Source organism: Mustela nivalis (genome assembly GCF_964662115.1).
Source record: "Mustela nivalis genome assembly, chromosome: 6".
NCBI classification, from domain to species: Eukaryota; Metazoa; Chordata; class Mammalia; order Carnivora; family Mustelidae; genus Mustela; species Mustela nivalis.
Genome location: NC_139025.1, coordinates 151,147,387 through 151,170,878, shown reverse-complemented (window position 1 = coordinate 151,170,878; position 23,492 = coordinate 151,147,387). Strand labels below are relative to the sequence as shown.

Genomic DNA, 23,492 nt, shown 5'->3' with positions numbered 1-23,492 from the left:
TGTATGCTAGTAGAGTTTTTTGATGGGCCATTGGGAGAACCTACCAACATGTAAAATGTTTAGGTAAAGTTGAAGGAATCTATTCTTTGGAAAGAATAGATTGTACCCGCTCAGGGTACATGGCTGTGGAACAAGTATGGTCATCACAGCACTGTTTGTATTCAAGAAATACTGGACGTGATCTCAAGAATCAGAGTGTGGAAGAGAAAGACAGGTTCACTTTTTATGTTTTCATATCTGAACTTTTTCTGTTTAATATTTTTTTAAATTAATTGACCCAGGTGGGAATGCTGTGTGTGATTTTCCAGAAATTATTATAATGAGCTGAAATTCTAGTACCTCTTATCCCGAAACCCATTTGAGCATCCTTGAAATCAACACAAACGAACTCTTAAGACACAGCCAGCATAGAGAGGGGGAACCTTGCTCAGAATGCGGGGTCCTTATGACCCCGCCCCTCGGAATGGGAAGAGAGGACAAAGCAGATTTCCCTCACACAACCCCTTATCCACCTGGCTGGGGAGGCGGCTGTGAGGTCAGGATGTGACCTTAACTGTATGGAGGCAGAAGGAGCTCCTGGGCACTGACCCGTGCCTGGACTGAGCACTCTCCCCAGCCCAGAAGAAACCAGAATAGCAACCCAACCCTCCAGTGTCAAGTTAAAAACTGCTTGAGTAGAGCAAGGAGGGGAACTCCTATCACCCCAAGTCATGGGGCATCATAGCCTGGTCTCATAGCTCAGGAGCCCAGGAGAACAACCCGGGTACAGGAAGAGCCAAGATGCTAGTCAGGCCGGGCGGTGACAGGCCTTTGCTCTACCCTCTTCCAACCAGCACGGGTGACTCAGCCCTCCCAGCAGTGCGCCTTTCTCTCTGCTTCTATCTACCATTTGGTCTCACCTCACTCATGACTCCCCTCTATGTGATGACTCCTGCTCACGCTGATAATCCAAATACCGAACAGCTTCGAAAGCATGCCGCCCCGCAGGCAAAACAGACACCAGTTGTGAACAATGGAAGGAGGTAGCAAATAACCCCTAAATTCACTGGCTTAGAATGACAAACATTTATGGTCTCACCCACTTATGGGTCAGGAATTTGAAGCTGCTTAGCTGCGTGGTTCCGGTTCAGGCCGTCTCAGAAAGTTATGGTCATTTGAAGGCTTGACCGGGGCTGGAGCATCCGCTTCCGAGCTGTCTCGGTCCCAGGACTGTGGGCAGGAGGCTCCAGGGCCCCACTGGTGGACCTCTCAGTAGGGCTGCTTGAGTGTCCCCACCACATGGTGGCTGGCTTCCCCAGAGGGAGTGATCCAAGAGAGCAAGGCAGAGTCAGACGGTCTGTTATGACCTAGCCTCAAAAGTCACCCACCACCCTTTCTGCAGTGTCCTGGTGGGTGCACAGATCAGCCATCCTCTCGTGTGGAAGGGCTTGCGCAAGGCTGTAAATACCAGGAGGTGAGGCTCGGTGGTGGACATTCAGGAGGCTGCTCCCTCTTTGAGGTCCTCCCAGGGATTTCCACCATCCTTAGAACAAAACCCGAAGGCCTGACCCTGGCCTGGGAGACCTGGCGTGACCTGGCCCTTGCTTACTTCCCAGGCTGATCATGTCCTTGGCCTACTTGCACTGACCTCTGGACCCAGCAACCTTCCTTCCATCCCTCAACCTCCCAGGCTCATCCTTCATATTTCTGCTCTCTCTGCCTACGAGTTTCCTTTCCACCTCTTTGCATGGTTGGTTCCCTCTTACCTTTCAGGTCTCAGCTCAATGGCAGCTCCTTAGATCGGCTTCCCTGAGCACCCTGTTAAAAAGAGCCCCCACCCCTGCTTGTGTCTGTCTCACATCACCTTGTGTGCTTTCTTCCCCCCACTATGACAAATTTGTAGATCCTGCGTGAATGATGATACAGATGATACATAATTTCTGATCGGATGTATTTAGACATGCAGTCAGTACCGATGTCGTGCTGCTGGGCTACATTTTATTCCTTCAGTTCCGTTGGAGAGGCCCGTCACATCACCCTGTGCTAACTTCTTCCCAGCACAGCACAGACCTGTAGCTGAACTGATCTTGTCCTCGTGTATCGGGTTATTGCCCTTCTCCATTTGCGTGCCAATGCGAGCCCTGACTTCTAAGCAACAGACTCCTTTCTGGCTAGTTTAAGCTGAAGAGGAACTTATTACAGGATAGTAAGCACCTCAGAAAACGTCAGGGAGGGCAGAGAACCAGGCTTGGGGGTCATTTGTGGGGATCATTCCTTGTAGGAGCCCCACTGCACACACACACACACACACACACTGCTGTTGCCCGGGTGGGCAGAGACCTCCGTTGGGATGGGGACCACCATTGGGATGCTTGCTACCGCCACCTTTGGGAGCCAGATGGATCTGCTGGATTCTCCAGAGAAGATTCCTTGGCACCTGCTTCTCAGTGTCCTTTAGTGTCATGCACGTGCCTCTCATTGGTGGCATCTTGGGTCACATGCTCTGCTCCACCTGCCGGAGAGACCAGGAGCTTAACCTGATCCCACCCTGGGGAGCTGTGAGTTCAGAGGATGGGGAATTCTCAAAACCAAGGAAGAGTAAGTAGTCCATGGTTTCCGTCAACCCTTCTTTCCTACTTCAGCTTAGAACAACAACAAAACCCAGTAGCGAGCCGAGAGCTATCTCCCAAAAGGAAAATGGTTACTTGGGAAAGGAGTTCACGGCTCTGCTCCAACACTTGAGGGCTTTCTGCCTTTCTCTGGCCATCTTGCTCTTGTATTTACTGCTTGCCTCTGGGTAAGTGCTATGAGAACTGGGACCTGCTTTATCTCTGTATCCTCCGTACCTAGAATGGTACTTGGCCCGTCCCAAGAGCCCGTGGATGTTAAGTTAATGCACCGGGTACACGATGTCCCTTCCCATGGTGAATAAGGTTGACCTGCAGAAATGACAGTGCGTGACCTTCAAACCTCAGCTCTTTTATGGCTAACCGCCCCTTCTCCATGGGCTAGTCCCAATTTTAGGTTCCAGACAGGAGGAATCTTGCTGGTCATCTTGTCTACTTGTACCAAGCCACTGATGGTCAGGACGGCCTATAAAGGGGAGGGGTGTCTGCTGATGTCAGCCCATCAGAAGGGCCTGCGAGATCCCCATTGGGCGTGAGGTGCTGACCTGTCTGGTACAGTGGGGTCACTTCTCCCCAGAGGACAGGGTTCTAAACTCTCCATGTAAGATATTATGTCATCTGGTCAGTGACTCCTGACAGTCCCTTCCGTTACCACGAATTTCTCTCCAGTACCACCTAGAAAAATCCAGCTCAACTGGTTTCCCTGCTGAGTGGGGGCAGATGACTGTCTCTCCGGTGAAGCCCCAGGCGTAGCTGGATTTTGCCTTATGGGTCATGTGGTGTGGAGAGCACACATGAGACACTCACAGCCTTAGAGGCACAGGGGACCTGACCCACTGAGAGAGCCACAGATGCCACCACACCTTTTTCCTGTTGCTCCCTCAGGGTCACCCACCATGAGGTGTGAAAGGCAGGACCTCAGCCCGACCTCCATTGTCCTCCCCTGCCCCCTTCTTTCTGTTTTCTTCTTTCTCTTCCCTTTTGGGCACATATATACTACTAGGTTCGGTGATTTTTTTTAAAGATTTTATTTATTTGACAGATCACAAGGAGGCAGAGAGGCAGGCAGAGAGAGGGGGAAGCAGGCTCCCTGCTGAGCAGAGAGCCCGATGCGGGGCTTGATGCCAGGACCCTGAAATCATGACCTGAGCCAAAAGCAGAGGCTTAAACCACTGAGCCACCCAGGCGCCCCTCAGTGATTTAAAAAAAAATATATCCACTTGCTCTTACTGGATTTACACATGAATTTTAAGAAGTCTGAATATAAGAGGAAGAAAATGAATCTGATCCCAGTGAGAAAGCCCCAGCACAAAAGTAAAAGGAGAAGGCAGTGAAATCTTGTTGATAATCCTATTCTCTGAAATAGATCTCTCAACTGAAAGGAAAAAAGATTTGAGAAAACAGCTATTACCTATTGTTGGGGGGCTGGGGGATGAGACAAGGACAGGGCAGGGGAATTGGGGGCCTGTCACCTCCGCTTGTCACTGTTTGCTGTGGTGAATAAGGTTACAGGAGGCTGGGTGATTAAACAGAGGAGCGACAGGGAAACCTGTGTGGCACGTGGGGGAAATCACTGAGAGAGGGAAGGAAAGCTGGACTTCCAGGAGAAAGTGTGAACATACAGGGTGACAAAAAAGTCCCTGAAATTTCAGAAAAAATCAAGTGGAACAGAATTAATCATCAAAACAAGTTTATATTTCCTCTCCCTTTTCCTCTTTTCTCCTCTTCCTCTTTCTTCTCCCTCCTTCCTTTCCCTCCTCTCTGCCCCCGACCTGCTGTCTGTCTCACATACACACACAAACACGCACATGCACACACTCACAGGTAGAGAGTCTTGTCGGTTTTCTTCACGGCTGTTTCGCCAGAACTTGAAACAGTGCCTCGTCCAGCAGTGCCTGGCTGGCTCAGTCCCTGGAACATGTGATCTTAATCTCCAGGTGCTGAGTTCAAACTCCATGTTGGGCCTAGAACATACTTTAAAAAAACAAAGAGGAGCGCCTGCCTTCGGCTCAAGTCATGATCCCAGGGTCCTAGGGTCAAATCCCACATTGGGCTCTTTGCTCAGTGGGGAGCCTGCTTCTCCCTCTGCCTCTGCCCTTTCCTGCTGCACCTGTGTTCTCTCTCACTCACTCATAAATAAATAACATCTTAAAAACAAAACCAAAACAAAACAAAAAACCCAAAACAGTACGTAGGTCATAGTAAGCCTTTAGTATTTGTCAAATAAACGAATGGAAGACTTTATAATGAACGGAGATGAGTCATCTTGCACTAATTAAAGTGAGAGGCCCACTAGCCCTAAGATAACAACTTGGTGGGATCCCTAAACTTGATGGAAAAACAATAAAAACTTCCCCCAGATTTTGGGCAGAAAATGCAAAGTTAAATAACGTCCCAAAATCTTGATAACCAAGACAGCTTTGAACTTAGCAGGGCAACAGTCAAGTCCTGCGACAATGGAATGAAAACCGCAGAGTTGAGGGAATGAGAGGCTCCCAGGACTCCTGAAGCCAGAAGACAATGGAAGGAAATCTCTGGTGGGGAAGCAGGACAACTGGCTTCATGGGGCCTTTGGCAAAGGCAGAGGTTAAAGGCCACCTGCGGAGGGAGAGCACTTCCTCCCTCCAGCAACACTTCTGGAGCACCTTCTGAGCCCTGCCCGCCCTGTTCTTTCTCCCAGGCCCGGAGTGACAAGGGAAGGAAGATGGAGCCAACGCTCAGAGCAGGGCTGGCCCTTGACGGGCCTGGCAGTGCAGCCTCAACCCTCCTTGGCAGTCCACTGGGCAGATCACTGCCCAGCCCACCCCTGGCAGCTTCAGCTCTGTGATCCTGCGGGCCTCTTGGCCCCAGAGGGTAACCCACAAGACCATCTTCCTAGAACCTGATCACACTGTGCCCTGGGTGGGCTCAGACTGGGCACTCCTTTCCCCCAGCAGAGTTGGGGAAGGGACGCTAGAGGCCACGGAGGGCTCATGGGGATGACGTCCTCGGAGTCCAGTGGCGTGTTTGTATTTATTGTGGTGTGGAACAGGCAGCTCGGTTCCTCTCCTGGAGCCCCTGTGGCCCCCGCCCTCCAGAGCTCAGCGCCTGTGAACCTGGAAAAGCCTTATGTCCTTCCAGGTAAGCCAGACCAGAGGCAAGCAGGCGCTTGCCCCCGACCCAACCTCAGCCTGCCTGCTGGGCAGGAATGGCAATGGAGAGAGCACCCCTGAAGGCCAGCTCCTCGGCCTCCTGCTCTCCTTCCTTCCCCCCTGCTGGCTGTTGGCCACGTTCCTTCCAAAGCACTCACATGTGCGTCCCTTGCCCAGCCTTTCTAGTGTGTTTACTGAGTTCCCACTATGCACTACGAGCTGGTAGGCAGACGTCTCAACATGTAGTTGAGGGATTTTTGACCCTGCAGAGGTCATGACCAAGGCAGATCTTCACCACAGATCAACCATTCCCAGCCCTCTGAAGCTCCGGAACTTTCGCCTTGGACACATCACCCCGCCTGTACACAGTAAGAAAGTAAGCAGCACTTTTTGTACCTTGGGGACAAAAATAAAACCCAGTCACTTCAGTGTCACTCTTACAGCAGCGTTGACTTAATGACTAGGAAAAAAATACCATTGTCTGGACAAAGAGACGTATTTGGGGAATTTTATTATACTGACATACTGAATTCCCAGTCCTCTGGGGGAAAGAAAGCACCAAGTGTTCCCCCTCAAAAAAGGATGAAAATAGATTCCCAGAACAGACACAGCCCCAGCTCCCTTCCATGCCAAGCACTGTCTGGTGACTGACTCACCCAGGACTCTTCTGGAAGGGACAGAGTCCTGTCCATTAGGTTAAGAGGAAAGGATGATGAGACTGTTGGTGGCAGGGCCAGCCCAGGGATGTTGGTGGAGAGTAGCCAGGCGGGGGGGGGGGGGGGGGGGATTGTGGAGGGTGTAGGGGGACGTGTGGGAAGCCAAGGCCAGATTTCTGTCCCTTTGTCTCCTACGTCTATTCATCTGTCTCTCTGTCTTGCTGTCTCTTTGTCTCCTGGTCTCTGTAGGTGTCTGCTGGCTGGCCTCTCTCAGGACATGAGATCTCTCCTCTCTGCTTGCCCAGAGCATCTGCTTTTTCTTTCTCCCTTTCTTTGCAGAGCGGCTCTCTCATCTCTGCTGAACCATGACAGTTCTTTTCATGACCCTACACATGTGGTGCCTGTGCCAGCTGATGGGGTCTCTAGGTGCCCGGGGTCCGAATCTGTAGGCCCGAGGGAGCACTTCCATCAGGCCAGCCCTCCCCACTGTCCTAGGGCTCTGGGAGCATGCATGCTCGGACATGGGGCTGGGGACAGCAGGACCCCACTCTCGGGAATGGTGGTGGGTGTGAGAGTTCTCAGATACGGGGGCAGACCCTGGAGCTACACCTCCAAGAAGTCTTCTATGTTACAAACCCCACAGAAGATGTGTTCTTGGAAATCTCTGGGGCGGGCCACACGGGTAACGCTCCCTTTCGCAGGCTTTAGAAATACATACAACTTTCCAAGGCTTAAAAAAGACATAGTTCACATGTGACTATGAAATAAAATAGTAAAATAGGTCCCTGTTCTACACAATGCGGGCTGAAAGCTTTTCTAAATGCAGCAAGCTCTATTAGCATCTTCACGCAGCCTCTTCCTAATTTAAAGATACTATAATTATATATCATGCATTGACGTTGCTGAAAATCCGTGTAGAAACTTGGCCTGGGAAGGACCAAACCAAAACATGCAGTTTCCTGGATTTAAAACGGCCAGAATCCCGTCCGAAAAAAATCCTACATATTGTCCAAGACAGCTCTGGGAATGGTGCTCCCCATCCCTCCCACCCCCGGTTTGTGCAAGCCCTCCTCCTCCTCACCTCTCTGCAGAGGACTGGGAAGGCACCCATGCCACCAGGAGAAACCACCCAATAAACACATCTTCTTAAATGTAGGGCCATGACAGTCTGTAGGTTTCAGGGAAAACAGCCTGGGGGAGAGACTCCTGCCTCTTCTAGATCCGAATGCCCAGCAAACTGCAAGAGAGAGACGCCTGCACTACAGAAACGAAATGCAGCAAAATTCTGCCATCCTGAATCACAGAGAGACTCATTGTTCAAGTGGCTGCGTCTTATCTAAGGCATTTGGAGGTTCTCCTCCTTGTTTCCTGGGCATTCCTTGAAACCGTGGTTGGTCTAGTTTCCAAATGTGCCGTTAAAGTCCCGGGGATGGGTGGGACCAGATCAGCCCTCCTCACCCAAGCTCAGTGGCTTGGAGTTGATCTGTGTCAGTTGTTTTCCTAATTCAATTTTTATTTTGTCCATGGTACAATAAATATTGGCGCAATAGCAACACTCCCCCATCTAGACCCGCAAAGTTCACATTCTTTAAGTTAGTTCTTTTGGTATTTACTTCCGTAATCTTCAGTGATAAGCTCCCATGATTATTCCTTGGTTTTTCCCTTTTGAACCGTCCTTTCCTGATTCTCGACCTCGGGCTGTGCCTCTCCCCCTGCACACTCCAGCGCCCACATATAAACACACCTTTCCCCCTCCCTTACCTTCCCCAGAGAGTTCATTGTGACTGGCCAAGTAGCTATTAATACCCTCCCCCATCATAGGAAGGGCACCTAACCGCAAGTGGGGGGTGCAGAAAGGTTTCTGGAAGAAGTAAGACACAGAAGTGAGAGTTCAGGAGCAAGCCTAAGACAGCAAAGGGACGGGACCCCGGGAGCCAGTGGGCTGGAGCAGGGGCTGGGGGGCTGTGGGACACAAGCTGGGACATCAGCAGATGTTGGGATCCAACGGGGGAGCTGGGCATAGAGCTGTGTTATGATCAGACGGCGTTTGAGAACCGCGCCTGTGGCTGCCCTGTGAGGACGGATGGAAGGTGCGGGCCCGAAGCAGTTTCCCTGGGGGAGACGTGGTGCAGGCCTGGACCCCGGGCCCAGCAGTCTGGGAAACCCCGGGCACCTGACCCAATGGGGACGCCAATCATGGGAGCAGAGAGAGGAGTAGCTGGCTTCCAAGGGAGATGATGTGCTCCGGTTTGGACGCGCTAAGTCTGAGGTATCCATAGGACGTGTGGGTCTGGAGCGAGGGGAAAACAGCGAGGCTGGAACAAGGTGGAGAAATATATTTTTTATTTTATTATTTTTAAAAGATTTTATTTAGAAAGCGCATGGATGGGGGAGGGGCAGAAGGAGAGAGAAAGTCTCCGGTAAACTCCCAGCTGAGCGCAGAGGACCCTGAGAACATGACCTGAGTCGAAATCCAGAGTCCGCCGCTTAACTGACCGAGACACCCAGGTACCCGCTTAAACAGTCTTCTGCAGAATTTCTGTTACAAATCATGCTAAGCATTTGTTTTGGAAGGTGAGACCCCCCACTCCCGAGGGCCTGGGAGTCCACAGCCCTCAGGATTCAGAGGCCAGGAGACACTTCAGGGCATGGGGAGGTCTGGGATTTGCCACAGAAAAATGAAAGGTAAAGGGGGTGGGCAGGATGGTGGGAGGCTGTGCAAGGCCTAACGTGACCCCTGACCTGGAACACCCCAAAACCTTTAGCAAAGTCTAATAACCCCACAGTGTGGGGTATGGTAACACGGCATGGGAAACCCAAGAGGAGGCTGTATTTTTCATTAGTGTCTACATAGTACGGACAGAGAGACAACATGCAAGGAAGCCAGAGCTCAAGATTAGAGTCCCTAGAGTGTCTGGAGATCAGAAGCGGCCTGGGGGAGGCCTCTGAGTTCTACCAACTGTGACGTAGGTGATTCACCCAGACTTCAAGAGAGCCCCTTGCTGAACATCCCTGGCTGACCTGGAGTGACCAGGGCCCCCAGGATGGGGGGACACAAAGGGAAGAGGGCCTGGGGAGGTGGTGTCCCACACGCTCAGGATGGGGTGTTTCAAGGAAGAAGAGGCCCCAGATGTCCAGTGGCCCTGGGAAGCCAGGAATGATGAGGGCCGAACGGAGTCTGTTGGGTGACAGTGGCAAGAACGCTGGTGAGGTCCTGGGGGAGAGCTGCCTCGGTGGGTGGATGGAAATGACAGAAGTGGGAATACAGAACGGGGAGAAATAGGTGAGAACATATAGTTAGGGTAGAAACAGTGCTTCCTAGAAAATTGGCTTTGGAGATGGTCCAGGGGCCCCTGTGGTTCCAATTCTCCTCCAGAAGCGGAAAAACCATGTAATACCACCATGCAGCTGTATTGTTTGCTTCTCTTTATGGAAAGAAAAAAATATCTGCTTATGATTCCCAAAACCCCACCAAGGGTGCCTTCTTAAGCATGTGTCTCCTGCTCAGGTCATGATCCCAGGGTCCTGGGACTGTCCCAGGTCAGGCTCCCTGCTCAGTTGGGGGTCTGCGCCCTCTGCTCTCCTCCCCGCCCCCCAGCTTGCACTCGTGCACATGCGCTCTCTCAAATAAACAAAATGTTTTTTTTTTTCAATCTTAAAAACACACAGCAGGGTGCCTGGGTGGCTCAGTGGGTTGGGCCACTGCCTTCGGCTCAGGTCATGATCTCGGGGTCCTGGGATCGAGTCCCGCGTCGGGCTCTCTGCTCAGTGGGGAGCCTGCTTCCCTCACTCTCTCTCTCTGCCTGCCTCTCCGTCTACTTGTGATTTCTCCCTGTCAAGTAAATAAAATCTTTAAAAAAAAAAAAAACAACACAGCAAAATCTGCATTCTCCTTTCACACAAAGACACATTTTTACATCTTTGGTACAAAATGAATATGGAGTGTTTTCATAAATTCCAAGAAAACTCTTATCCCCAAAAGGTGCCAGTTGCAGGACAGAGAGGGGCCTGCCTTGACAGGGAAATGGTGCTTTGATTGGAAGGCATTTTTGCTCCCAAAAGGGCTATCAAAGGGTCCAGAAGACCCCTCTGAAGCAGGCTGTCTGGCTGCGGGCACTGTGCCGGCTTCTCAAAAGGTCAAGACAAGAGGGAGTTTTGTAAAGCTGCTGTGGGCAAAGGGGTAAAGGGGGAAAGAACTATCCAGGGAGCTCTACTGGGGTAGAATGCCAGGAGCTCTACTGGGCTAGAATGCCAGGAGACTGGGGGAGGGGGGGCCCATTCGTGCTCCCCTTTCTTGTGATGGCAGAATGTCCAACAGTCACCCCAGGACCAGAAACAAGGGTCAGGATTTCGGTTTTGTTCGTATGCTTGTTTGGTTTTTGTCCCGCTTGGCTATGTCCATCATATCCGCCTCCTCCTCTCAGATGAACGAGAAGCCCAACCACTTCCTGGGGGAGTCTGTGCTTTCTGCAGCCTGAGCAGCGCCCACAAAATGCGGCTTCATTCTCGGAACCAAGGGCAACATCTCCCAGGACCCTGGACCTGGCCTGCACAAGAGGTTCCAGCACCATCGATGGGCCCAGTCTGAGGGGTATTCCTGCTGGTCTCCAGACTCCGCTGGGAGGGAAGTAGGGTGCTCGGCTTTGTGGTAATCTTTTTACAAAGCTTTTTATGAAATATGACATATAAAAAGGCATTAAAACTAATAGAGAATGCTCACGTCCCATCACCAAGTATAAGGAAAAGAAAATATCACCAAGAGAGTCCAAAGCCCCAGAGTGTGTCTCTCTGACTGCATCCCTTCCCCATGCCTTGAGGCACCTGCTACCTTGAGTCTGGGATGTATCCTTCCAGCACCTTCCACTGCAGCAACCCAGACAGGATGGTCTTGTGTGTTGGGTCTTGTGGGTGAAGGGGCTGCCTCTCAGCGTTGCAGGAACAAGAAAGAAGAGAAATCACGGCAGCAACGAGGGGGCAGGAAAGCCCTAACAACAGAAACAAGCAATTGCATGGGGTGCCTGGCTGGCTCAATCATGGGAATGCACAGCTCTTACTCTCAGGGTTGTGAGTTTGAGCCCCACATTGGGTATAGAAATTACTTAAAATCTTGAAAAAAAGAGAGGTGGGGCACCTGGGTGGCTTAGTGGGTTAAAGCCTCTGCTTTCGGCTCAGGTGATGATCCCAGGGTCCTGGATCAGGCCCTGCATTGGGCACTATGCTCGCTGGGGAGCCTGCTTTCTCCTCTCTTTTTCTCTCTGCCTGCCTCTCTGCCTGCTTGTGATCTCTCTCTGTCAAATAAATAAATAAAAGCTTTAAAGAGAGAGAGAAATACAGTTACTGCAGCGAGAGAGAGACCAGAAACTCTCTCTCACTGATACATCAGCTCCGACAGGAGGGACAAGTTTAGTGAGTGGCCATCTGACAACACTGGGAGTGGACAATGACAAAGTACAGGGCCTAGACCAGGATGGACCCCTCCCAGTGACCTGTTGTAAGGTGTCACTGAGTTCCGAGGAGCTGAGGTGTTCCCAGTTCATACCAGAGAGTGTGCTGTTTCCAGAGGGGCCCAGTACCGTCCGGCTGGCCCAGTGCACTCAGCCCGTCGCATGGTAAGGGCTCCGTATTTCCTACAAGTCAATGCTCAGCCCACCAGGCTCACATTTGGCTCCGGAAAATCAAATACAAGCCCTATTGGACTGTTGGGCTGTCTTGGAGCACTTCCTAGGGGACAGATGGATGAGAGGCTGTTGGTTGACATTTAACTACAGTTCCAAATTGATCAAATGTCTCTGCGCAGTCTGTCCAAGCCAGCCTAGAGGTGGACCAGACCCGGTGGCCAGAGGGGCTGCGGGCTTGCCGGCTGTGCTGCCTGCCCTCTCCTGCCCTGCCACGCTGGGCACGGGCCACCTGCCTGTGTTGTGAAATCACTTGCCTGAGGTCTTATCAGGGGTAGTTTTCTGTTCAAGACGTCTTTCTCCTCTCTTTGTCCTTTGTATGGGTCCCATGGTGTATTAATCTGCTCAGATGCCAAAACAAAATACCATAGACCCAGTGGCTTAAACAACAGAAATGTATTTCTTCCACGTCTGGGGGCTGGTAGGCCAAGATCTAGGTGCTGGCAAGTCGGCTTCATCATGAGGTCTCTTCTGGCGTGTAGGTAAGGGGCCACCGTCTCAGGGTGCTCACAGGACCTCATCTTTGTGCACGTAAGGGAGGGGCAGGGGAAGAAGAGACTGAGCTGTGGTGCCTTTTCTTCCTACAAGGACATCAGTTGTGTTAGATTAGGGCCCCCCCCTTATTATTTCATTTAATCTGAATTACATTGTGCAGACCGTATCTCCAAATACAGTCCCATGGGGTTAATGTTGTAAGACATGCATTATGGAACAGCACAACTGAGTCCATTGCACATAGACACCCAAGAACTGCTCATAATCTGGTCTGCAACTCCACAGAGAATAGAAAGAGTCAACTTTCTGTAAGTGTTAGAAACGTTCTGTATCTGTGTGGTGGTTATACAGGTGTGTGTGTGTGTGTGGGTATAAATTATTTGAGGTATATACTTAAGAATTGTATGCTTCGATATATGTATGTTACACTTCAATTTTTTTTTTTCTCAATTTTAATAAACACACAGAGAAGAGAATCCAATTAAATCCCTGAGGACTTTGGGAAGGAAGAAGGTGGCCCATGGTATCCTTAGGCTAGGAATTGACACCAAGGCCTTAATATGCAGGAATGGAAGGATCTTAGCTTTCACTGAGCATTTTGTTTGTCAGGGTAGTTCTGCCTATAGGAAAGGGAATTCTACTCACTGTGTCAAGTAGAAAGAATCTTCCATGAATCCAAAAGAATCTGAAGAGCGAGACCTCACAAGGGGCAGAAACTGGGATATTCCCTCACTGCTAACTCAGTCTCTCTGTCTCTCTTTCTCTCTCCCTCTTGGTCTCTCTCTCTACCTCCCTCTCAGTCTCCCCCTCTCTCCTGCAATTTCTGCCTATGCTTGTCTATCTACTCAATTCGGTCTTTGGACCCGTTTTCTCTCTTTTCTCTTCGTGGTTCCAATATGGCTGCCACAGCTGTTGGGTCAGTATGAGTCTCCCTCCTTAGCTCATTAACTATTCCTTCCCTTTGTGTCTCTTAGGTCAACCTCCCAAGAATGGTCCCAGCACACCTTTTTGAGCCAGTGTCCCGATGTAGGTGAAAAGGCTGCCTTTGAGCCCAACATCTACAGCAGAAAGAAGGAAGCCATGTTGTACAGTTTGAAGTTATGTATGGGCCAGGTCCTGGGTTAGAAGAACCCATTTTCAAAAGAGCTGTGGAGGAGAAGGCAGCAAGAGATGACTTTCTCAAGAATGGTAAGTTTGAAGGATCTCCATATATATTTTCTTATAATGTTTTTAGTTCAGGTCTTAAGGGAAAGCTGGTCAGAAACAGTAAGTTGGGAAGTGTTCTCTCCTTTTCAGTTTTCTGGAAGAGTTTGTGGAGAACTGCCATTCTTTCTTCCTGAAAGATTTGGTGGAATTGAACAGTAAAGCCATCTGGCCCAGAGTTCTCTTTCTGAGGTTTCTTAGCTATAAATTCAATTTCTTCAATAAATATAGGACTATTCGAGTTACCTCTTTCTTTCTGAGTTGGCTTTGGTAGTTGGAGTCTTTTAAGGAAATTGTTTGTCTAAGGGCACCTGGGTGGCTCAGTCTGTTAAATGTCTCCCTTCCATTCAGGTCACAATCTCAGGGTCCTGGGATTGAGCCCCACATCGGGCTCCCTGCTCCGTGGGGAGCCTTCTTCTCCCTCTGCCCCTCCCCTCTGCTCATGTTCTCTCTCTCTTTCTCAAATAAATAAAAAATCTTAAAAAAAAAAAAAAGGGCTGGGGAGGGTATGTGCTATGGTGAGTGCCGTGAAGTGTGTAAACCTGGCGATTCACAGACCTGTACCCCCGGGGCTAATAATACATTATATGTTAATTTAAAAATTATTTAAAAAGGAAATTGTCCATGTCATCTAAGTTACAGAATTTATTGACATTAAGTTGTTCACAGTATTGTCTTACTAGCCTTTTCACACCCATGCACTCTGTATTGGTGTCCCCTCTCTCCTTCTTGATATTGGTGAATTGTGTTTTCTCTTTTTTTTTTTTTTCCTGGCCAGTTTGGCTAGAGGTTTATCAATTTCATTGATTTTTCTCATTGATTTTTCAAAGATTTTTCTCAAAGATTTTCACTGATATTCTTTATTGTTCTTTTTCCTGTCTTGCTGATATCTTCTTTAATCTTTACTGTTTTGTTTCATTTGCTCCTTTTGGATATAATTTATTTACTTTTTTCTAGTTTCTTAAGGTAGAAGCTGGGGTCACTGATGTGATATCCGTCTAATTTTCTAACCTAAGCATTTAGTGCTGTGAGGACACAGGTTTCTGATGACAGTCCATGACTTGAGCCCTGGGTTAAGTCTCATCTGAGGCTACTGGTCCCCAGCTCTGGCTATATCAGAGCCGCCCTATAAACTTCTGAAACACCCATGCCTTGGCCCCACCCCAGGCCAATTAAGACAGAATCTTTGGGAATGAGCTACAGGATGAGGAGTTGTCAAAACTCAGCAGGTAGGTTTAAGGGACGGCTGGGATGGTGAATCACGACCACACTCGGCTAGTGTTTCTCAAACTGTAACGAAGGCAGTTCTTTTGTTTGTTTGTTTGTTTTATTTCCAAGTATGTTCCCTGTTACTTTATGAAATACTTTGTAACATATGGTAAAAATGAACCTGTAATTTAAAGAAGTTTCCCTCCTGAAGAGTGGCACTTCTATTGCCTCTTAAATCTAGGTGTTCTCATTATCCTTTATTATTTTTTAACAATTTTATTTATTGATTTGACAGTGAGAGAGAGAGCACAAACAGGGGAGGGACAGAGGGAGAGGGAGAAGCAGGCTTCCCACTGAGCAGGGAGACGGATGCAGGGCTTGATCCGAGGACCCTGGGATCATGACCTGAGCCGTAGGCAGATGCTTAACTGACTGAGCTACCCAGGCGCCCCTCATTATTCCTTATTATTATCAACAACAGAGGAAAGGAGGTTGGTACAAAGAGGATTGTGCATGTGGTCATTTCAGCTGTATAATTGTACCCCCTTATGGGATTGTAACGGTTTGTGGAACATTCCAGTCCATGGACCGTGCTTTGAGTAGCGCCGTCTACATGTCTTGATTGTATGAGCCCATAGCTTCTTTTTATTGTTTAAACTTACTAGAGTTGGGTTTTTGGAAGAGGAAGATTCCAGCGAAAGTACCCTCCCACAGACATACCCATCTATTCTGCAGTCACCTGTTAACTGTTAACACATTTCACGCCCTCTCCCACACAAGAGCTACAAGCATCCCAGAGTAGTGTGCGGTCCTGGTTTGTTTGATGATGACTGTGTGGTTACCATGTGCCTCATTCTGGCTCCCTTTCTGGAGCAGAGCCCAGATGAGGCAAACTTCCTTCCAGCCATTGTGGATAACGCTAAAGAAAACTGAGAACACCTAAGTTTGAGAGGCAATGGAAGCACCATTTCTTTTTATATTATAAAAGAAAATTCTAGAAGCCACAGGATAGCAGATATGGATTTCAGCATATTGGCATTTTTTTTTCGACACCCAAATCATCCCACTTGCGAGCAGAAACTGCTCCTTCAGGTTGCCTCCTGTGTCCTTAAATCCACATCATGGTCTTTGCTGTTTTACTTGCTTGCCTGTTCCAGTCCTGGGAGAGCCATTTCTCAGAAGCCCTGGCTCTTTTCAGCAGAGAATGGTACTTAAAGACTAAGTTCTTGGGGCCCCTGGGGGGCTCAGTTGGTTAATCGTCCGACTCAACTTCTGCTCAGGTCGTGATCTCGTGGTCGTGACATTGAGCCCGGAACTGGGCTCCACACTGAGCACAGAGTCTGCCTGTCCCTCTCCTTCTGCTCCTTTCCCTGCTCACTTGCTCTCTAAAATAAATAAATAAAATCTTAAAAAAAAAAAAAAAAAGATTAAAATCTAGGCAAGATATATATGGTTGATCCTTGAAATAATGCAGGACCCCTGCACTGGCATGGACCCCTCCACTGTCAAAAATCCATATAACTTGAGTCCCCCAAAACTTAACTGCTGAGAACCCCCTGATGACTAAAGGTTTGCCGATAACACAATTTATACACGTTTCATATGTTATATGTATTATATATTATTTTCCTATAATCAAGTAAGCTAGAGAAAAAAAAAACATTATTAAGAAAATCATACAGAGGGTGCCTGGGTGGCTCAGTCGTTAAGCGTCTGCCTTCAGCTCAGGTCACGATCCCAGGGTCCTAGGATCGAGCCCCACATTGGGCTCCCTGCTCAGCGGGAAGCCTGTTTCTCCTCTCCCACTCCCCCTGCTTGTGTTCCCTCTCTCGCTGTGTCTCTCTCTGTCAAATAAATAAATGAAATCTTAAAAAAAGAGAAAATCATAAGGAAAAGAAAATACATTTACAGGACTGGACTGTATTTATGGAAAAAATCTGTGTATCAGTGGGGTCCACACAGTTCAAAGCCATGTTGTTCAAGGGTCAACTGTATAGTTTTTAAACAGAAATTTCATGATTTTTCAAAAGATCTGTTTGGTTGTTGTTTTTTCTTTTTAACCATAACTCGAGGCCTTTTCATTAAGTCAGTTAATGACCTGAAACCATCAAGTCACTTGGGATTAAGGGTTGGTTGGATTAGAGCAGTTTCTTAACCTTAGCTCTGTTGACATCTGGGGCTGGAAAATTCTTCGTTGTGGAGATGGTCCTGTGCTCTGTGGGATGTTGAGCGGCCTCCCAGCTCTCTGCAAACTGGCGGCCAGGAGTCCCCTTCCAGCCACGACAGCTAAAAACGCCTCCACAGGTGGCCAGATCATCTCCCATTCGGAACTGCTAGATAGGCTCCGGGATTCTCCGGGAAGCGTCATGGACCAACCAGAGAAAACCTGGGCCCCTGATCGGACACCCATGGCAGCTTGTTTGCCTCTACTTCCCCCGTGGGTCTAGTCGGGATACTGGCAACAGGATAAAGCAACACGGTACGGGAAGCCCTCTGACCTGTGAGGAGTCATTGGCGCGAAAGTGAGGAGCAGACATTCCGTCATGGGCCGCCCCACACTGAAGCCACATGTCGCTCTCTGCTTACTTTGCTCAGCCCGTGCAGCATCCAGCAGGACCGTCTCCAGCCCCGAGGATTGCTCAAACTCTCTCGGAGCTCCCACCCGGCTCCTTCTCACGTTAGCCCTGTTTCAGATCTCGCATTTTCCTGTCACCCAGAGAAAGCCCCACTTAACTCACACCAGATGCCGAGGGAGTCGTCGTGAATCAATACAACATCATCCAGAAACCACCAACGTGAATCATAAGGACAAACAGGACTTTCTTCCTCTCTGCAAAACAGTGACTAAAATAGTGTTTTTCCCTTTTAGAAGAAAAAAAATTTTTTTACGAGGTCAAGAACGGGCTTAGGGCTCCTCTTGCACAACCCACCTGTCTGTGGGTGTCCAGTGCGTGTCCCCCCGCGAGACAGTGCATGAGGCCTGCTGCAGCAGGAGATGAGTCTGGACTGGGGGGTTCAGCGACCACCAGGAGCTGTCTTGCAGCTCTGTGTCCATCCAACTCTGTCAGGAAGGACGGGCCTCTGGGGAGCCTTCCAGGAAATAAGCGTCCAGACCACTCTCCCGAAAGCCTGCCTCTACTTCCCCAGATGCTTCCCCAACGCCTGTGGGTGTTAGATCCCGTGTCTGCCTTCCCTGCAGGCTGAGGCCACTGCTCCCCCCACCCGCCCCCAGAGACTCTGTCCTGGGACTCTGAGCCTTGAATGGAAGGAGGAAAAAGCGGAGAAGAGGTAGGAGCTGACCCATCCGGCAGCAGCTGGTTGAGACTGTCAGTTGCTCTTTCTGGGTCCCCAAGGCCTTCCTGCTTTCTGGCCCTTTCAGAGCAGGTTCTTCATCTTTCCTCCTCCTTCGTGAGGGCTGTGTCCTTGCCGTGAACTTCCGCCCCCCCAACCCCCATGGTCAGGGCCAGTGCCTGTCACTCACCACACAGCACCGAGGCCGTCTGCAAAAGGCGCCTCATGCCAAGAGCATGTGGGGCTCAAACTGCACTCGATGACATTTACAAGGTGCAAGTTAGGGGGTCTCCTCTCCTTAAGGCAAAGCGGGAGCTGCCAAGGTGGACACCTCCCTGCACTTAGCACGTCATGCCAGGCCGAGGACCCGGCCCACGGATGTGGCTGGTGGGGGATGCCGACAGCAGACTGAGGCCTTGGGCAGTAAGAGAAAATGGGCCTGCTAGCAGGGAGGACCCCGGTGCCACTCCCGGGCCAGGCGCGCTGTGCTGGCCACCCCCCACTCCAGGAATCTGTCCTGACTCTGTCTCTGGACCCTCCATTCTCTTATGGGGCCCCTGTTGCTCTCTCCTGCCTGTTGTCTGACAACCATGTCCTGTGTCACCTAGCTCTCCCCCTCCTAAAACGACTGTCTCCATTATCCATTCTTTCCAATCTCTGTGGCCTCCTCATTGCCTTCACTCCTAGCAGAAGACGAGTTGAGACCATCATACAGGGACTCGCTCGCTCATACAGGGACTTTGCCAACACAAAACCTGCACTCCTTCCCCGCCTTACTGCCCCAGCTTGCGCCCTGCAGGGTGTGTAGCTGCGCCCCCTGCATGCCCACTAGATGACCGCCCCACCCCTCATGAGTCACGATGATTGAAGTGTTTCCAGACTTTGCCAAATGTCCCTGGGGGCGTAGGGTCTCCCCAGGTGAGACTCGTTAATCTAGACCAACCACCGGTCACTCTGTCTCACACTCGGGGCGCACATCTGATCCACACATTTGACCAACCTTCACCTGCCTCTTAAACAGAGCCCTTCGTGAAAGCCCACAGCCACAGCCTCCCCTGGATTTCTGGGCATGCCTCAGGTACCCCTGTGTGTCCCCTGCTCTAGGGACCACCCTTCAGGTCCTGCAGATGGCCCCCCTCAGTTGATCATAGAAAAGAAAAAGCACACCTTGCCTCTCCCCCTGCACTCTACTGTGCAGACATCTCCTGCAGAAATTGACTTCAGAATTCCTGGTTCCTCCCTAGGCCTCTCCAACCTCTTTATAAGCTGAAGGTGGGCAGTCAGTGTAATGACTCAGACCCAGTGCTCTGACATTTCCCTTCCTGGCCCTGCTCGGGAGCTCCAGCAGCCCACGTGGAAATGGGGGAGCGGCTGCCGCACTTGTCGGAGCCTCAGCCAGCCGGGAAGCAGAAGGAGCTGGTATTAGCATCCGTGGGCCCTTTAGAAATGACTTTGTTCCTCTTCTCTGGATTCTTTCTCCCTCCTGTTTCTTCAACTTCCTCCTCCTAACTGAAACCTTTAAACATGTTTAAATCTCTCCCCAAATTATAAAACGAAAAGACCTGCTTTGACCCCAGAGTTCCTTGCAGCTATCACCCTAATTCTCTCCTCTTCTTCGAAGCCAAACTTGTGAAGAAGCTGTGGACATCCACTGTCTCCCTGTCCTCACCTCCCACTCACTCCAGTCTGGCTTCCACCCTCACCAGGCCCTGGAGACAGCCAGTATGGTCATGATCCGGGCAGGGCTGAGCTGTGGCTGGAGAGCAGGAGGCCGGACTGACCCCAGCGGGGACTCTGGCCGTGGGAGCGGCAGCAGGGGACGGCCACAGTCGGCCTTCCCCAGGGTTGTGAGCGGAACTGCAGATGATAGCTTGGCCCTTCTGAGCAATTCCAGAAAGAATAGCTGGTCTTGAGTCCTGGGAATGTGCCAGCACCTCCTTGCCTTCATTCGTTCCTTCCTTCGTTTGTTCTGTCTACTGAGCACAACTCAGGCCATCCACTAAGGCACTTGGCATCCACCATGTGAATGAAACAGATCTAGTCTCCACGCCTATGGGGTTCATGGTCTCCTCGGGGCAGTAGGTAATGAAGAGTCAGGAAGATACACAATGACCACCTAGATGTTTTATAGAGGAAAAGTGCAGAGCAGAGAACAGTGGGGTCTGATCTCCCTGGGAAGTCAGAAAAACAGCTTGAGGCTGAGGTCTGACTGTTGAGAAGGAATTAGCTATTCCAAGAGGAATGGGGAGGAAGAAGGTGACAAGGGGACTGGGGGAAAGGAGGAAGGGCAGTCTTCCCCCCAGGGGACCAGGGATTCCAGAACGGGGAGAGACTGAGAGGCTGGGGAAGAGATGGACAGGGCTGGGAGAGAGGGATGAGATGGGCTGGGTAGAAATTGGGTTTTTATCTCTGCCTCTGTGCATGCCTTTCTCCTGCTGAGTTCTGAGGATTGTCCTCGGTTCCTTCTGTGGGGTCAGCTCTGCGTTTCCTCTGTTTTGTCAGGACTTAGCTCTGACCTACCCTGGATGGGAGTGTCCCACAGAATTCCACTCTGGCTCTGGCTTTCACCCACACTCTTCTCTCTTGACATGGTCTCCCAGGTCAGACCATGTGACAGATGTGCCGTCCAGAACTCTCTCCTGGTGGCCAGGTGCAGAGCTCCATCGGCCCAGTGATCGTCCCCACATGGGGATCCTGCCACCGTCTCAAACACGGCAGATTGCAGTTTTAAAATCTAGGTCTCATTTTTGTGGAAATAAATATAGAAAATAATATGTCATCCTTTCCTTCCCCCAACCTGATGAGAAAGGGATCAGCTAAGACGGACAATCTTGAACAGGGTGTGAACATTCGACCCAGACCTATAGAAATCGGGCACAGATGGTGAGCCGTGAACAGCCTTTCTTTACGCTGATAAGGAAACTGAAATCAGACAAAGAGCTTTGATTAGCTGATTAATCAAGTTGGAGCAAGTTCCCAGGAAAGCTAAATTTAACTATGCCCTGTTCCCAAACTACAGACTTCCTGTTTCATGATTCCTTCCAACTTAATTGGAATGTTCCGTCTGGGTGATGGGTATAGGAGGGGGTCGTTTCACTATTCTTCTGTGTGTGTTTGAAATTTTTCATGAGGATCTAAAAAAAGAAGTAACATCTCTGTGTGTGTTTTATGAAAGCAACTGGTCTGTCTTAATTGGCGGGTGAGTGCTTATCTGTCACGCGATCCTTAACCTCCTGGTTTGAGAGAATTGTCTGGACTTGTGAACGTTCTTTATTGCAGGACATCATGAGACATGAGATGTGTAACCGTGCACCAAAATTGCAGATGACATCATCAATGAATTATTTTTCTTTGTGCTTTTTTTCTTCATTCTTCCAAACATATGTGTATATAAAGTGTGTGTGTGTGTATGTGTGTGTGTGTACACGTACTCGGAGTTTCTGAGCAAGGAGGAAGTGGTTCAATCTGCTTGTCTCTGAGCAGCTGTTGGCTTTTAGAATAAAGAAGGGTCTCAGCCTCGTTTCTGATTCAGATGCAGCATGAGACTTGCTTTCCTTCACCACGTCTAAATATAAATGCCTGTCTTCTCCCTCCCATAAAACTCAGCCCTCTTCCCTGTAACACTGAAGGAAAGACTGGGGGCTTCGCATGAGGTTTAGGTTAGGGCTGCAAGAGGCGTTTCGGTGTTGGGTGTCAAGAAAGGTCTGGAAGAGGACCCAAAGCGGACTGGAAGGCTGCTGCGGTTCAGAGAGCTCCACATGGCCGAGCTCCCAAGGCGCATGCACGGGTCGCGGGTGCGCGGGTGCGCAAGGCCGGGCCACGCGTGGACCTCCAGGTTAAGGAATCGCTGGGGGCATCGGAGGGCTCAACCTGCTGTTCCTCACTGCGCTTCTCCCTCTCCCGTCTTCCATTCAGCAGAACACAGACCCTCTGGACAGAGATTCAAGTCGTTCCAGATTATCAGTTGGCACACTGCACCCACTTGGTTTCAGTGTGGATCCTGAGATACAGTAGTCACCCCTTCTCTGTGGGGGATACGTTCCAAGACCCCCCAGTAGATGCTGACACCGCAGATAGTACCAAACCCTATATGCGCCATGTCTGTTCCTACACCCACATGCATACCTGTGATAAAGCTTCGGGGACCAATCAGGCTCCCTAAGAGACGGACAGCAGTGATTCACGTTCAGAACAGAACAATCATCACAGTACTCCGTGACACAAGGTAGGTGAATGTGGTCTCTCTCTGTCTGGGCATCTTACGGTCTGTCCTCTCCCTTCTTGTGAGGATGCCAGATGATGAAAGGCTCCGTGATGAGAAGACAGGAGGCCCCGGCGGAGACACTGTGACTTAGCATTAGGCTGCCCAGGAGCTTCCGGTTGACCTCGAGTAACAGACTGTGGAAACGAAAACTGGAGGTGAGAAGGGGGAGACCACAGTGACTCTGAACATTCAGAGCACCTGTAGGGTCAGGCACCGTCATAGAGCCTTTTCTCTGGCCTCGCTTTTTCTTTTTTTTTTTTAATTTTTAAATTTTTAAATTTTTATTTGACAGACAGATCACAAGTAGGCACAGAGGCAGGCAGAGAGAGGAGGAAGCAGGCTCCCCACTGAGCGGAAAGCCGGATGTGGGGCTCCATCCCAAGACCCTGAGATTGTGACCTGAGCCAAAGGCAGAGGCTTAACCCACTGAGCCACCCAGGTGCCCCACCTTTTCTTTTTTCTTTTTTAACTGAAGTATAATTAACACAGCGGGACATGAGTCTCAAGTACACAATGCAGGGATTCCGAACCTTCATTCCCAGGACTTACTGTCTCTTCCATCTCCCCCCACCCGCCCCCCACAACCATCAATGTTTTCTCTGTATTTATGAGTCTGTTTCTGCCTTTTGTTTTCTTTTCTTTTCTTGGATTCCTCTTTAAGTGAAATCGTATGGCACTTACCTTTCTCGTCCGAATTATTTTACTTAGGTTATACCCTCTAGGTTCAACTATGTTATTACAAATGGCTCAATCTCATCCCTCTTTAGAAATGGCTGAGTAATATTCTTCTGTGTGTGTGTGTGTGTGTGTACACCACATCGTCTTCATCCATTCATCTATCAGTGGACACTTGGGCTGCTTCTGTATCTTGGCTATTGTAAATAATGCTGCTGTAAACATAAGGGTGCATGCATCTCTTTGAATTCGTGTTTTCATTTTCCTTGGTAAACACCCAGTAGTGG

General features: G+C 49.9%; 1 long non-coding RNA gene across 2 annotated transcripts in view; it reads left to right on the top strand.

Moving 5' to 3' along the window:
* Window positions 1-23,492, top strand: part of LOC309867393 — a 42,749-nt gene that overhangs the window by 1,684 nt on the left and 17,573 nt on the right. Inside the window, exons 2-4 of one of the 2 annotated variants that reach the window (XR_014313149.1) lie at window positions 13,538-13,751; window positions 22,555-22,685; window positions 22,823-22,899. This is a non-coding gene — a long non-coding RNA (uncharacterized lncRNA). Of the gene's footprint in view, window positions 1-13,537; window positions 13,752-22,554; window positions 22,686-22,822; window positions 22,900-23,492 lie in introns of those variants that run through there. The other variant, XR_014313148.1, reaches the window with a different exon arrangement.